The 17,370-nt window shown below is 43.3% G+C and overlaps 1 long non-coding RNA gene across 1 annotated transcript in view; it reads left to right on the top strand.

Moving 5' to 3' along the window:
- Positions 1-17,370, top strand: part of LOC309379743 — a 48,703-nt gene that overhangs the window by 21,721 nt on the left and 9,612 nt on the right. The gene's annotated exons all lie outside the window — the stretch shown is intronic.

Raw genomic sequence — 17,370 nt, 5'->3', positions numbered from 1 at the left:
ATATATTCAGAGCTTATAATCACTGGGACACAAGAAGGTTCTCCCCCCCCCCCTTTAAGCAGAATGCAAACTCTGACAGCTGACAGAGGTCTATTGGGTGACTTCTGCATGTCTAGCCTTCTTTCAGATGTTGATATTTTCATACAGGATTAATGCAAAAATGAATTTGCTAGAGGACAGCATTTGACTTTGGTGAGCTAATCTGACTGAAAATTGTTGAGTACTTTCTTTTTGTGCTCCCCGGCTTCCCTTGCCCTCCTCCTCATTGTTTTTATGCATCTTCCCACTCTGCTTGACAGGTAGCCGTCGTTAACAATTAGCATTTATATAGAGCTTCATCTCCGAAGCATATCGTAAACATTAGCCAATTTAATCCAAGGAGCTATTTGTGTTGTTGCACAGGGAGAAGAATGAGGCTCGCCACATGTCTGACAGTTGTATAATTGGAATCAATAGCACAGAAGCCCACTCATCTCTGAGTGGGGGGGGGTGCCTTGATTTTAGGCAGCCCAGCCCTCTTTAAGGGTGTGTCAAAACTGGGTTTTTTCTACTACTACGTTCTACAACTTAGAACAACCCCAGAAGTGTGGGGAATGGCAGCCAGGGTTTGGGTGGCGGCGGCAGCAGAGCGATCTTCATGCAATCTGTAATTATTCAGATTATGCTCAGCGCGTCAGTCTCCCTCATCTCTTGGCCTGGGATTTGCACATCGGCGTGGGGGGAAAAAGGAGGATCAACATATTCCCTAGGAATTGCTAGTGTTGCTTACACTGAAAACAGAAGCAAGCAGCAACAGGAGCCCAGTTGTTGCGGAGGGAGTTGTGGTGGTGGAGAGAAATGTCTGCAGGGCTCCCTGTTGTAATAGGAATTTTATGGTCTTAGATATATGGTAACGTTCATAAGTGTACCAACCAAGCACATACATAGATCAGCACAGGAAGGCCAACCTGGAACCATTTTGATTCCTAAACTGACCAAATGCTTTCTCTGCAAGGTGGAAAAGCCTCCCCATTGTCTTTTCCTTCACAAATCCTGCCTTAAGGGTGTTTGAATAAGGTGTGAGCCTGTGACATGGTCCAGGAACTAAGAATTTATCACTACAAAAGAATGGCTAGGCTTCCCAGGCAATCCAATCAAGTTACCTGCCAGACAGGAGATAAACAAAGACAAGAGAAAAACATTTAAATTTCTGTTTAGACCGCCTTTTTCTGTTATGTATGTAGATGTTTCTGGGGGTGGTCTTGATCTACAGGATGGGAATTTCAAAAGTCTTTATAAGGCCTTGCATTTTTCTGGGTCTCTCCTCCTCTCCTGCGGGTGAGGGGAGCACCCTGTTGCAACAGATCAATAAAGATCAGGCTTACTAGCTGCTTTGCTTCTCAATATTCTCTCATTGGCCTCTGTTATTTTCTCTATAGGGAACCTATGTAAGGACTCTATATGAGCTCTTGGATACCCCCTAAGAGAAAAGGGGATTTTTTTTATTTACAACACTGTCTTGAATTATCAAGCCTACATTTGATTTGAGTTTTCTGCCATATATTTGGGAAGGGCCATAGCTCATCTGTTTTACATGCAGAAGGTCTCAGGTTCAATCCTTCTTGGGAACGTGTTTTGAGTGGGTGGTCACAGATGGGATCTAGGCCAGGGGTAGGCAACCTAAGGCCCGGGGGCCGGATGCAACCCAATCACCTTCTCAATCCAGCCTGCAGACAGCCCGGGAATCATCGTGTTTTTACATGACAGGGGGTTTGGACTGGGTGTCCATCAATATTCAGATGATACCCAGCTCTACCTCTCTTTCAAATCAGAACCAGTGAAGGTGGTGAAGGTCCTGTGTGAGTGTCTGGAGGCGGTTGGAGGATGGATGGCGGCTAATGGATTGAGGATGAATCCTGACAAGACAGAAGTACTGTTCTTGAGGGGCAGGGGGCGGGCAGGTGTGGAGGACTCCCTGGTCCTGAATGGGGTAACTGTGCCCCTGAAGGACCAGGTGCACAGCCTGGGAGTCATTTTGGACTCATAGCTGTCCATGGAGGCGCAGGTCAATTCTGTATCCAGGGCAGCTGTCTACCAGCTCCACCTGGTATGCAGGCTGAGACCCTACCTGCCCACAGACTGTCTCGCCAGAGTGGTGCATGCTCTAGTTATCTCCCGCTTGGACTACTGCAATGTGCTCTATGTGGGGCTACCTTTGAAGGAGAACCGGAAACTACAACTAATTCAGAATGCAGCAGCTAGACTGGTGACTGGGAGCAGCTGCTGAGGCCACATAACACCAGTCTTGAAAAACCTACGTTGGCTCCCAGTACATTTCCGAGCACAATTCAAAGTGTTGGTGTTGACCTTTAAAGCCCTAAACGGCCTTGGCCCAGTATACCTGAAGGAGCATCTCCACCCCCATCGTTCTGCCCGGACGCTGAGGTCCAGCGCTGAGGGCCTTCTGGCGGTTCCCTCATTGCGAGAAGCAAAGCTACAGGGAACCAGGCAGAGGGCCTTCTCGGCAGTGGCACCCGCCCTGTGGTGCGCCCTCTCATCAGATGTCAAAGAGATAAACAACTACCTGACATTTAGAAGACATCTGAAGGCAGCCCTGTTCAGGAAAGTTTTTAATGTGTGACATTTTAATGTATTTTTAATCTTTGTTGGAAGCCGCCCAGAGTGGCTGGGGAAACCTAGCCAGATAGGCGGGGTACAAATAATAAATTATTAGTATTATGAGTAGAATGTGTCCTTTTATTTAAAATGCATCTCTGGGTTATTTGTGGGGCATAGGAATTCGTTCATATTTTCCCCCCAAAATATCTTCCAGCCCATCACATGGTCTGAGGGACGGTGGACCGGCCCACGGCTGAAAAAGGTTGCTGACCCCTGATCTAGTCCTCCAGGCAGGGTGATCTCCAGCGGGCAAGGTACAGAGGTGAAAGCTGTTTCTGGATTCTGCTGGATCTCTCCGCGGCTTTTGATACCTTTATCCATGGTCTCCTTCTGGACTGCCTAGGGTGGCTGGGTCCCTCGGGACTCTGTCCTCTCCTCCATGCTTTTTCACATCTACACGAAGGCGCTTGGATGATTTGAATGGCCTGCTTTGCATTGAGGCTGTCGTGGGCTGGCTTGTTTTTAATTGTGGCACAGTTTTAGTCTATAGATCATGCTGTGATCTATGAGGCTGGGAGCGCTGGCACCAATTAGGGATGGCAGCCGTTTGGTGGCAGGAGACTTGGAAGCACATGCAGTAGTTCCATGTGTTAGATGGAGCATATTCTGTAAGCTCAGCCCTAAGGGATCCGTAGGCTGTGCCATCAGGTGTGCTCAGGTGCAACCTTTGGCTCTCGCTGCCAAATATATAAATATATCTATTTAAAACTGGCTTCCTGAGGTGAGTGGAGTAGGATACGTATGCAGTGGCAGAGCCTGTTGAGTGCCTTGCAGCAGACTCCACAAAAAACATCCTGCTCCTCTTTCAGATGGTCTCTTTACTGAGCATTCCTCTTGCTTTGTTTCTGGAGAGATTACACGACCGTGGCTATTTATCGAGCATCCATTCCATTATTATGTTTTTATAATAATTTTTATTAGTTTTCAGTTACAGTCCAATGATAGCCTCATTGTAACAATGCCAAATTATAATACAATTACTAATACCAATCATTCGGATACCAAATTATGTAATTTAGGTGCCCCCCCTCGCGTGCAAGAATTGATGGTTTGATGATTTTATTTCTGCGTTCCAAAATCTTACTAATTTCAATTACAGTGGTACCTCGGGTTAAGTACTTAATTCGTTCCGGAGGACTGTACTTAACATGAAACTGTTCTTAACCTGAAGCACCACTTTAGCTAATGGGGCCTCCTGCTGCTGCTGCGCTGCCGGAACACGATTTCTGTTCTCATCCTGAAGCAAAGTTCTTAATCTGAAGCACTATTTCTTGGTTAGTGGAGTCTGTAACCTGAAGCGTATGTAACCTGAAGCATATGTAACCCAAGGTACCACTGTACACTCCAGTCAAAATAACAATCCCTTATACAACAACTGCAATATTAACAACTTCTGTTCATATTGACACATTAAATCAGGGGTCAGCAAACTTTTTCAGCAGGGGGCCGGTCCACTGTCCCTCAGACCTTGTGGGGGGCCGGACTATATTTTGAAAAAAATATATGAATGAATTCCTATGCCCCACAAATAACCCAGAGATGCATTTTAAATAAAAGGACACGTTCTACTCATGTAAAAACATGCTGATTCCTGGACCATCCGCAGAACAAATTTAGAAGGCGATTGGGCCGGATCCGGCCCCCAGGCCTTCGTTTGCCTACCCATGCATTAAATGATTTATGAAGCTACAATTGAGTCATTCAGTCTATATCCTTATTCTTCCTGTGTGTGGCAATTATTCTGTCCATGATGTTTCTTCCTGTCCTTGTAAAATGTTATGTCTATCTTTTCCCATTTGTTGCTGTTCTCCATCATGCCTTGGGCAGAGAAATATCCCATTATTGTTTCAGAAATTCTCCAATGCTCTGCCCCAGGCTTCATTGTTTTGCAACTCTAACAGCAGCTGCAAAAATCACACTGTCCAGCATCCATTCCAATTCATTTGTGAGGGGATTAAACAATAATGCATCAAGCAGACTTCCGGAGGCGGCGCGAAGGGTAATGGCTGCCCTTTCCTAACCGGGAAGGGAGCTCCGCTCGAGAACGGGTCGTCCGCTACGGCGAAGCGGAGACCCACATCGGAAAACTGCAGGCGGCAGAAGCCTGCAGTCTTGGGACCCGGCGGGCGCCAGGAGCTGCCCCCGAAACGTTGAAGGAACCCCGTAAGGGGCTCCGGATCGCGGAGGAGGCAGCGGCGCTGAGGGTCGTTCCGCAATCGGCGGAGAGAAGCCGCGAAGCTGTTGCCAGTGAGCGCTGACCTTTCTTCCTGGATTTGGCACTTTGAAAATAGCAACCCGTGAGTAATAAAGACTTTTAACCAATTCGAGACTAAAAAGTAACTGAATTTGGCTGAAAGCGGAGGACGAAAAGAAAAAGGAAGTCCGTCTTCCGCTGCCATTGAACTTCAAAGCAAAGAGCTGGAGGAGTGGAGGCTGTAAGTGAATCTTTTACTGATTGGATCTGAGCATTTACTGAACTGCATTTAAAGACAGAAAAGGAGTTTAAGCATTGGATTTATGTGTTAGCATGGACTGTGAAATCTTCCTCTGCTGAAGTTACAATTTAAAGAAGGAAACCAGGGGCTGGAACTGCCTGGTAACAGTAGCAGTCAGTTTGCAGACTCAAGCATTTTGATACATAAACTGGAAAAAATTGAGAGGCTTGGACTTTGTTACTTTATAACACCAACTGAAGTACCAGCAAGCACTGTTTTGAGACATTGTGTTTTCATAACACCAACTCTGCTAAAAATTTAACATTTGAAGGCTTTTGGACATTAAATTTTATTATTTTTGGGTAATCCTTCCTGAAAGACATTTTAAGCTCCCCCTAGAGGTTTTTGGACTTAACAGCAGTGATATTGTTTTACTTTCTATTTCCCGGCCTGCCGGCTGAGTGCTGCCATCTGGGCCGTCTTTTTCTCATGGGAACAACTCAGCTTGACCTTGACTACCAGATAATCTTGGAATGAGTGGCGCAAAGAAAAAGGAGACTAAAGAAAAAGAACAAAGACCAAGAACGAGACAAACAACTTTAGCCTCAACTTTACAACAACGCAGATCGTCTGTGCCTATTTTGCACTCTGAGGAAGAAGCTGCCTCCTTGCCACGGGCAGGGGGAGGAGAGACAGAGGAATTACAATTGGAGGATATGGCCTCAGGATCAGCTGCTTCCATTTTAGAAAAAATCTATGAAAAATTGGAATCTTTGGATAAGAGAGTGGAATCTTTGGATAAAAAGGCTGATGAACAAACAGCGAAAATAGACCAGAACACAGAATGTCTAAATAGATTAACTGGGCAAGTGGCACAGAACGTTCAAACGATTGCAAAATTGGAGGAGGCTACACGGGAGAACAGGAAATTGGTTGAAGACACTAGCCAAAGACTTGGAAAGTTAGAAAAAGAGGTGAGACCACTCAATAAACAAGTAGGTGAACATCAGACCTACCTTTCGATGATTGAATTGAAAAATAGGGAGACCAACTTAAGGATAAGATCTGTATCCGAAGTAGAAGAAGACAACCTGGCTGAGTTTTTGACCAAAATATTTTCCGAGCAGTGGAAACTTGAGGAAAAAGACTTTAAAATTACATCAGCTTTTAGACTTGGAAGATTGATAAGAAAAGACAAGCCCAGAGATTGCTTGATAACAGTGAGATCAAAGGAGGAGAGGGACAAGATTTTGGGTCTACATTACAGAAAATCACTGGACATTTTGGGTAAAAGAATTGAAATTTACAAGGATATTCCTAGACAGCTCTTGGATTTGAGATCTGAATATTTGGAACTAGCAAAACTACTGAGGAGCAACTCAATCATCTTTAGGTGGGACTTCCCTCAAGGACTATCTTTTACCTTCAGAGGGAGGAAGATTAAAATTAGAACATTGGAAGATAGAGATAAATTTCTGAACCAGTACGGAGAAGACCTTCATAAAGGACTTGGATCATTGCCGGAGCCTGGAGCACCAAAGGAACCGGCACCCTTGGATCCTGAAGACAAGGTACCACCCCCTGAAAAATAACCAGATTTATACAGGATGTCTCTGCAACTTCTGAGTTGGAACATAAATGGCTGCAACATTCCGGAAAAAAGGAAGAAAATCTTTCATATATTAAAAAAGGAACAATTGGACATTATTTGCTTGCAAGAAACACATGTGACTAGGCTCCACAGAAAAGTTTTGATAAATAAAAGACTTGGCCAGGAATTTATATCTTCAGATAGAGTAAAGAAGAGAGGGGTGGTGATATATGTAAAGGAGAGCCTTTCACCTAAATTATTATTTAAAGATGAACATGGCAGAATTTTGGCAGTCGAAATACAACATCAAGGAGAAAAAATTATTCTATTAGGAATCTACGCACCAAATGAAGGGAAATCGGAATTTTATAAGAAGTTGCATGAGAGCATGCTGGAGTATCTGGACTTTGACAACATCATTATGATGGGAGATATGAACGGGATTGTATCAACTAACATGGATAAGTCGCAAAGTCAAAAAGTTACTAAAGATGGCAGACTACCAAAGACCTTTTTTGAAATGACAGACAATATGGACTGGATTGACATTTGGAGAACGAGAAACCCCTTGGGAAAGGAAGGAACATTCTTCTCTGAAGCCCATCTGACTTGGACAAGAATCGACCAAATATGGATTACTAGAGGTCTGGCACCTAAGGTCAGGAAAGTGGAAATCTGCCCAAAGACCTGCTCCGACCATAACGCTTTGAAAATGGATTTGACATTGTTACCAACCGGTTCCTTTCGATGGAAGATGAATGACAACTTATTCAGAGATCAGGAGATTACTAAAAAGGCCCAAAAAGTTTTGAAGGACTATTTCGAAATAAATTTGAACACAACGGTGGAAAAAAGAACAATTTGGGACGCAAGTAAAGTTGTGATGAGAGGGTTCTTAATACAACAGAATGCTATTAAGAAAAGGAAACAAAATGAAAAGAAAGACAAGATCTTGGAGAAAATAAAAGAATTAGAGAAGAAGTTAAGAGTAAATCCGAAGTCACAGCTGATTCTGAGAGAAATTAAACTTCACCAGGCACAATATTCTAAACTGATAAATCAGGAAATAGAATGGAAGATTAAATCAATGAAACAAAAAACATTTGAATCGGCAAATAAATGTGGGAAACTGCTGGCTTGGCAGTTGAAGAAGAGACAAAAGTTGAATACAGTAACAAATTTGGAAATTGAAGGAAGAAATATTCAGAACCCCGTGGAAATTAGAAAATCCTTCCAGAAATATTTCAAGAAACTATATACTCAAGGGCCGCAAAATGAGGTTGAGATTGAACAATTTTTGAAGAAAAATAGTCTTAAAAAATTTACACAAGAAAATAGACTAATCCTGAATAGCCAAATAACACGACAAGAAATTGAACATGCCATTCAGAACATGAAACTGGGCAAATCTCCAGGGCCAGATGGCTTGACCTCCAAGTATTATAAGACAATGAGTGACTATTTGATTCAACCTTTGATGGAGGTCAGCAATGAAATTCTGGAGGGAAAGAAGGCGCCGGAATCGTGGAAGGAAGCTTTTATCACGTTGATACCAAAATCAGAAACTGAAAAAACACAACTTAAGAACTACCGCCCCATCTCCCTATTAAATGTGGATTACAAAATATTTGCTGATGTTTTAGCAGGCAGACTTAAAAGAGTTTTAAATGAAGTAATTCATAAAGACCAGGCCGGCTTTCTCCCAGGTAGACACATGTTTGCAAACACAAGGAACATTATTGACATCTTGGAACTTTTGCAAACAGACATAAACACTAAAGCAGTGCTGATTTTTATAGACGCGGAGAAGGCCTTCGACAACATCTCTTGGAAATTCATGAAGGGAAATTTAAAAGAAATGGGAGCGGGGCGGGGTTTTGAAAATGGGATTGATGCAATATATTCAGAACAAAAAGCTAAATTGATAGTTAACAATGTGGTAACGGAAGAATTTAAAATCGAAAAAGGAACACGACAAGGCTGCCCGATTTCCCCTCTGTTATTTATTTCAGTTTTGGAGGTGCTCTTGAACTTGATCAGAGGTGACCGGTTGGTGCAGGGGATTCAGGTCGGAGCGAAACAATATAAACTTAAAGCTTTTGCAGATGACTTAGTTTTGACACTGCAGGAGCCAGAATCTAGTACGAAAAGAGTATTACAACTGATACATGATTTTGGTCAGGTGGCGGGATTTAAGCTAAATAAACAAAAAACGAAGGTGTTAGGGAAAAATATGACAGATACAGAGTCAGAACGGTTTCAGAGAGAAACAGAATTATCATTGGTGAAAAAGGTAAAGTACCTAGGGGTTAACATAACAGCCAAGAATCTGAGTCTATTTAAGGATAATTATGAAAAATGTTGGTCTGAAATTAAGAGAGACTTGGATAGCTGGGCAAAACTGAAGCTTTCTTTGTTAGGCCGAATTGCTGCTATTAAGATGAATGTATTGCCAAAGATGTTGTTTCTGTTCCAAACATTGCAAATTGTGGACAAAACGGAGTGTTTCCGGAGGTGGCAGAGAGATATTTCCAAATTTGTCTGGCAGGGCAAAAAGCCCAGAATCAAGGAAAGAGGGGGCTTTGCCCTGCCAGACTTAAGGTTGTACTATGAAGCCGCAGCTTTCTGCTGGCTAAAAGATTGGCTACTTCTCGAAGACACTGACGTGTTAGATCTGGAAGGTTATAACAATGCTTTTGGTTGGCATGCATACCTGTGGTATGATAAGGCTAAGATCAATAAGGCCTTTAAGAACCATATTGTCAGAAAAGCAGTGTTTAATGTCTGGACAAAATATAAAGACTTACTGGAAAATAAAACTCCAAGGTGGCTCTCACCTTTGGAAGCTAAGGCCTGGAAAAGACCCAATATGGAAGCCTACTGGCCAAAATATTGGGAACTGTTAGAAAAAGACGGAGATAATTGGAAATTGCAGAGTATGGAGAAAATGAAGGATAAAGTGCGAGACTGGTTACACTACGCTCAGATTAAAGAAATTTTTAAAAGTGACAAGAAGTTAGGGTTCCAGGTGGAGAAATCGAAGTTGGAAACAGAATTGTTAGAACCTAAGACTAAGGTACTTTCAAGAATGTATAACTTGCTGCTGAAATGGAATACACAAGACGAAATGGTTAAGTCGGCTATGATAAAATGGGCACAGGACATTGGGCATAACATTATGTTTGAGGACTGGGAAAGGTTGTGGACCACTGGGTTGAACTTTACTGCATGTAATGCTTTGAAAGAAAATGTAATGAAAATGATATACAGATGGTACATGACCCCAGTTAAACTTGCCAAAATATACCATTTGTCTGATAATAAATGTTGGAAATGTAAAGAAAATGAAGGAACATTCTTTCACCTCTGGTGGACCTGCCCTAAAGTGAAGGCCTTCTGGGAAATGATATATAATGAGCTGAAAAAGGTATTTAAGTATACCTTCACCAAGAAACCAGAGGCCTTTCTTCTGGGCATTGTCGACCAGAAGGTGTTAAAGAAAGATAGAACATTTTTCATGTATGCAACAACAGCAGCAAGGATACTACTCGCTAAGAACTGGAAAACTCAAGATCTACCCACACTGGAAGAATGGCAGATGCAACTGATGGACTATATGCAATTGGCGGAGATGACTGGCAGAATCCGAGACCTGGGAGAAGAAAGGATTGAAGAAGATTGGAAGAAATTCAAGATTTATCTACAAAAACATTGTGATTTAGTGGAATGTTAAGAAGGATGCTTGGTTATAAATAATTGGCCATCACTAAAATAGATCAGAATTTGATGATAAGAGAGATTAAGAGAAACAAAATTTGTAGGAGAATTTTTTTATTGTATTTAAATAAGTGGTTATAAATTTGGAAATAAGATGATAATTTGCTTGACAAAAATTTATTAATGATGCAAGTGGGAGCGGGAGACGTGAGGAAGTCTAAGGATGTTATGAAATTTTGTAAAAACAAAGCAACACTGTTTATTATTATTGTATTTCTTTTCTAAAAACTCCAATAAATATCTATTAAAAAATAATAATAATAAACAATAATGCATCAAGCAAATGCTATCGCACACATTCCAGTGCATTAATCCGCCACATTTCATGTTGCAAAAAGTCCATGATTGACAGTGGGGAGGGGAGAGGATTTGTTGCACCAGAGCACCAAATCAGCTGGATTTGCTGGAGTGTTTAGAACCTGCCACAAAATTATTTATTTGTTTAGAGAATTTGCGCCCTGCTCTTCAGCCAAAAAAGGCTCCCAGAGCAACTTACACATGATCCAAACAAGGCAATCCTTACTCGCAGGCTGGGCATCTTAAAAAAGAAAAACCAATGAAAGACGAGACACAAGAGGAAAAGGGACACGGGGGGGATGAGGAAAATCAAAACCCAGGTGCCAATTTCTAAACAGTTGTTCCTTTAGCGACTAGCTGGCCCAGTTCAGGGGCAGGAGGTGCCCGATGGCACTGGGCCTCCAAGAAAGGTGATGAAAGGACCCCTGCTTCCTTTCCAGTCCACTGCGGCAGCCTGATAACTGTTACCTGCCCCCAGGTAACAGTTGAGGAAAGAGGATACCTAATGGAGTGAGCCCTGCTTTCCATCTCTCCCACTGAGCCAGCCTGGGGAAATGGCTAGTAGTGACAGCACCCTCAGTTAGCAATGCTAATAATAATAATAATAATAAATATATAATTTTATTTGTACTTTAACATTGTACAGGGACGCGGGTGGCGCTGTGGGTTAAACCACAGAGCTTAGGGCTTGCTGATCAGAAGGTCGGTGGATTCGAATCCCTGCGACGGGGTGAGCTCCCGCTGCTCAGTCCCTGCTCCTGCCAACCTAACAGTTCAAAAGCACGTCAAAGTGCAAGTAGATAAACAGGTACCTCTCCGGCGGGAAGGTAAACGGCGTTTCTGTGCGCTGCTCTGGTTTGCCAGAAGCGGCTTAGTCATGCTGGCCACATGACCCGGAAGCTGTACGCCGGCTCCCTCGGCCAAAAAGCCGAGATGAGCGCTGCAACCCCAGAGTCGGTCACGACTGAACCTAATGGTCAGGGGTCCCTTTACCTTTAACATTGTACAATGGACGCTCGGGTTGTGAACTTGATCAGTGAAGGATGCACGTTCGCAACCCGCAGCGGCACGTCTGCACACGTGCGGGTTGCGATTTGGCGCTTCTGCACATGCGCAAAGTGCGATTTAGCGCTTATGCGCATGCGCGACCGCCAAAACCCGGAAGTAACCCGTTCCGGTACTTCCAGGTTTCGGCGCGTCCGTAACCTGAAAAAACACAACCTGAAGCGTTTGTAACCCGAGGTATGACTATATTTTATGCCTCATGACTGCCTGCACACGCACACACTCCCTCTCCAGATGTTGTTAAAATGCCTTTCAGAGATGTGTGGTTCCCTCACCTCCAGCGAAATGCCTAAGAGAATTAACAAAGGTGGGTTTATGTGAGCATAAACACTTGCCAGTTTTTGAATTCAAGCTGGCGTTACTCATGTGTGGAGACTGTTGGAGCGGAAAAGGAGTCTTACTGGAGGATTTTCTTCTCTTTGCCTCTGTTGCCTTTGGCACGCTGCGTTAGAGTCACGGTTTTGTATTAACTCCTTTTCCCCACCCTAGAACTTCAAAGATCCCTTAAAAAACATCTCTATCTATCTATCTATCATCTATCTATCTATCATGTTAAATATAAGGATATGATAAAACAGCAAAAGAAGCGGGTTTGATGAGTGTCCAAAATGATATAAAAATAAGAATGAGAAAGGTAACACTTTAAAAAGAGGATGGGACAAAGAAAACTGGGTAACTAGAAGCAGGGCCAAATTTAGGTTTGATGAGGCCCTAAGCTACTGAAGGTAATGGGGCCTTCTTTATGTCCAGCTGTCCTTTGTCAACAACAAATTGTCACTGTTTTGTGTTGAATATATGCTATATGGTAGTTTATGAACCTAATAGGTATGTAAAGCCATTTGCACATTCAGAATGTAGGCACCCTATATATAGAAATGAGCAAACCAGTGATATTTTAGGGAGCAGGCTAGCAGGCTGGGCCCATTACTTACATCATAGGAGCCCACAAAACACAAAACACTGTTGCTGTATGTAGGTTTTATTTTATTTCTTTTTTATCTTACATTTTGGAAATGTACATCCAGTTTTCCCCCCCTTTAATTTTTTGTTGGGTCCCCAAGAGAGTGGGGCCCCAAGCTATAGCTAGTAGGCAGTAGTAGCCCAAGAAAGTAAAACTGGAATGAACAATGAATAACAGTGGTGTTAATAGCAGCAGCTCAGGGGGCAGTACTGCAGCCAGCCTGCCATTGGCCCATTGCACAGGCAGGCTACAATCTATTTCCCGGGCCTGGGAGCCTGGGAAAACCCCATGTCTCCAGCACAGCTGCTGAATCTTGGGGCTGGCGTTGTCGCCGTCCCGCAATGGTGCCCGACTTAAAAGGTAAGCGTCATTGGAAGACAAGCTGTGGTCTGTGTGGCACACACACAGTTAAAGGGTGCCTGGGATGTGGCAAAGCCCAACGCAGAAATAAAATCGTGCGTTTGTGATGGAATTAGTGTCCTCATAAAAAATTGAAACGGCTCTCTGAAAACCAGCCTTTTTCAGTGGGAGCTCTCTTGAATATTTCATCCCAAAGCCTCCCACTGTTTTGCAAGGATGGCGTTTCCAAAGTATTTAAGGCGGAGACTGAAATGACCTGCTAAGTATAATGCCAATGTAGTTTGGAGACTGCCTACAACTCAATTCCTATAGGTCTTCCCCCCATGAAGCAGTTGCTGGAACTGAAGGTCCCTGCCTTCCCACAGCTGCCTAAGTCTCCTCCTCTCCTGGGTTTCTTAGAAGCGATCAGAGACTGCGTCTGCATGAAGCTAATCTCTCCTCCATCCTTTTCATGCCTCTTCTGGTTCTGGGAGACAAAGGGAGAGAGGAGCTTGTCACAACAGTAAGGGGAGACACCTGTGAATCTTCACCAGCCTGACTCATCTCTGCCTCTTGGTCTCTCTCCTCCCACCCTCCTTGCTTCAGCTTCTGCCTCTGATTCTGAACTTCTATCTGCCACAGATTCTCCCAGCTCACTGAAGCCCTGTTACCTCCTCAGCTTCTGACACCTCCTCTTCCCAGTCTTCTCCCTCTGACCTCTTATTGTCGTCCCACCACCAATCCCCTGGCTCTGAGCCTTCTTCCCTTGGGGGTCCCCAGCCGGTTCCTCCTACTATTCATCTGTATCCAACCAGTCCATGACATTCAAGTTGGCTTCACATTTGAGGATTCTCCTTCACATAAGAAGCTGCCTGCCATAAACCATTGGTCCATCTTGCTCAGCACTGTCTGTACTGACAGGCAATGGCTCCTCCTGATTTCAGATGCCTGAAGATTGAACCACGGATGTTCTACCTGCAAAATAGATGCTCTACTGCTGAACCACAGTCTTTCCATGTTGAAGATTATGGAATGGAAGGTTGCCGTTTTGAAGGCTGAGAATAAAATTTCACCCAGATTAGAAAACATTGGTTTCTAATAGTTACTGCTAGGTTCGGAGCAGTGGGGAGCATGTTTTGCTTTCTCTTGTTGGGATGTGACTTGTTCCTGTTTCTGGAGATGTCCAGATTGGTGCATTAAGCCATTCTTGAGAGTCTAGCACAGCTTGTTCTATTTCATTCTGATTTCTGCTTGTGAGACATTGTCATCTGGCTGTTGAGGGGTTAATCTCAAGACCACCATATGGTGTGTATGTAGGTTAATAGGAGGAGTATTTTGCCTTGGGGCAGAGGTTCGACCTGATTCTTTAACTAGGTCATAGTGCAAGGCCACAAATAAATTAGAGTAAAAATTGAGGCGTTTTCCAGTATTGAACCATGAGCTAAATGGAAAGGCAAGAAGGCTTGTTTTACATGTATAAGTAAGTAAAATGCTATTGCATATTGCCCAAGACCTTTGTGAAACCTCTCACTTCATCCAATTCCATCATATATACGCAGTCAAAAGTAACACGTTAACTATATTCACAAAAATCAACCACCATAAAAATCCACATTTGCTGCATCATTTTCTAGCTGCTATGGCAAGCAATGCTACCATATAATTAATATGAAACCAGTTATCTGTTAATAATCTAGTCACAGGATCCTGAGCTGCTTTTTCCCCAGAATCCAGTGATAGAATATATGGCTTCAGAAAGAAAAATGACATAGTCATGGTGGGAGGCAATTTTGTCTAACTGGTTTCCGCCATAACCAGCAGCCTTTATATCGATGCTGAGCAGGGCAGGTATGTTGGCAAGGCAGCTATGGCAATGGCTCACGTCTCCAAAAGGGTATGGGAGAATGTGATGCTGGTAGACGAAGGTCTACCAGGCTTGTGTGTTGAGCCTGCTGCTTTATGGAAGTGAGTCGTTGTCAAGGACTGGGCAGAGGAGGAATGGTGGAGACCACCTTCCCAGCTTGACCCTTCCAGGGAGGAGGAAGACAGTTTAGATCTATAACAGGGGTCTGCGGGAGATCGCAGCTCAGAGGAAGATGAGGGGGAAAGTTGGGAAATAATGGGAGAGGGGAGGAGGAAGCACCAGGCAGGTGACAGCTGATGGACACAGTATCTTTAGAAAGCATGCCACATCCCCACCTATCCCAGAACCTGGTGAGCCTTGAAAGTAGGAGAGCAAAGAGCTCAAAGGCAGAGGGCACTTAGCAGGAGAGACAATGAGATTGATGAATGAGGAAATAGGAGAGATGGAGGCTGGAGATTCGCTTGGGACAACACCATTATCCAAGAGGCTGGGTTCTCTCTGTAAATATTGAATAAAAAGCGGACGATAAGAATCATTTCCTTGTCTTTGTACGTTTCTGGCAACCAGCCGGGAGTTGCTGGCAGCAGCCTGGCAGTTGTGGGCGACTAAAACCATCAGGAGCGATGCCTCAGTGCCTTCCAGGAAGATTTTGTGTCAGGAAGATTTTGGGTATCACATAGCAGGACAGTGTTTCAGACAAACACATTGCCTATGTTTGCATGCCTGTCTCAGTGATGTCTGTGCTGACTTCGTCATTCCCACGGCATGGAAGATGGCAAAATCCTCAAAGATACGCTTTTATGGGAAGCTGGAGCTCTCCAAAGAAGAGAATTCCTATCCTTCCAGACTGTTTCCAGATGCAAATGGTAACACTTTGCATTATGGAAATAACATTGACTCCGTTCTGAAGCACAGATAATAAACGAAGTGCTTCCCTTTGATAAAACTCGATAGATTGTAGTTTAACCATCAGGGACATTTGTTGGTCCTGTTTGGCATCAGTGGAGATCATATCATCATCCCATTGAAGTATAGCAGATAGCATTGCACAATTTATTTCAAAGTGTGCCAAACTTGAGAAGCTTCCTCCCTCTCACTCCCCACCCTTCCCTGCTCCTGAGCCTTCAAGAAGCCTGCAGTCTTCTTTGAATATTTTCCCTTCACAGGAGAAAGTAATTAGTGCACAGCGGAGGGTTTTAGAACTTCTGTGCAATGTTTTATAGGTGTAAATTGGAAGCTAAGTGATGCATCTCGAGATTTTTTTGTGGTTTCTTTTAAGCTGAAATCGGAGGTCATCTCTATCAGAAACGAGGGGAATCATCATTTTAATAGGTAATCTCCATGTTGTCCTACAGGCGATGTTATTTTGCTACCCTCCTGTCATTGTTGTTTTAAGAATTACGCTTTGGACTCAGCAATGCAGCGGCAAATAAAATGCTTTATGTGTATTTTAAGTGCAGTGTACAATGTGTCACTAGATGGCAATGATGAGCCTTATGGAAAATTCAATGTATTTTTAAAAACGCTTTTTAAAAAAGCTTTTTCAAAATTGAACATTTGAAGTATAAAAAGTTACAAGATTTCAGTAGGAAGCTGCAGGCTGAATCCCTCATTCCCTGTTCTGCTTTCTGACTTCTGTCTTGTCTGGATTAAGCTGGATTAAGCTTCATCAGTTCACCCTCATCCTAAACAGGCCTGAAACCAGATTGAAATGGATCTAGATGATCAGTCTCCTCCAGGAACATGCACATACTGGAAATGAAGAAGTATGGCTACCCTGAAATAATAATAATAATAATAATAATAATAATAATAATAATAATAATAATAATAATAATAATAATGCAATGAACATTGTAGATAAGGCGGAAAGAGAGAGAGATTTTCTTGACAGAAATGCTCTTTAGGAAGTTCATGAATGCTGCATGTGCATCAAAATGTAGCAAGCCAGTCCTGTTGCATTTTATTTTATTCTGGGGCCCTGCAGCTCATTCTGCTAAGTGGGCTTCTGTTCCAAAATTCATCCCTGATGGGATCCACGGTCCCAGGACAACCAATCAGGGAGCCTGGTATCTGTGGATCTGCTTGTTTTGTAGCCCACAAAGAACTAAACATTGCGCATGCGATGGCCACACCTAAGGATAAATTGCTGGACCACAAAACAATTTATAGAGGCTTGTTCGCAAGGAAGGCTGCAGGAAGTGGGAGATTGTTGTCCCCCCCCCCCCCCCCGCCAACACAGACTGCCACTCTTTTAAGAATCCTCCCCCTACCAAGTCCTTTGCTCCCTGAAATACTTTTGGGTCTGTTGTGGTTTCCTCTGTAAATCAGAAGGGACAGAGGAAAAAGGCACAGTCTAATGTGCAGGATATGCAAATGATCG

This window comes from Podarcis melisellensis (assembly GCF_964234715.1).
Source record: "Podarcis melisellensis genome assembly, chromosome: 10".
Classification (NCBI taxonomy): Eukaryota; Metazoa; Chordata; class Lepidosauria; order Squamata; family Lacertidae; genus Podarcis; species Podarcis melisellensis.
This window is presented reverse-complemented; position numbering and strand designations above follow the sequence as displayed.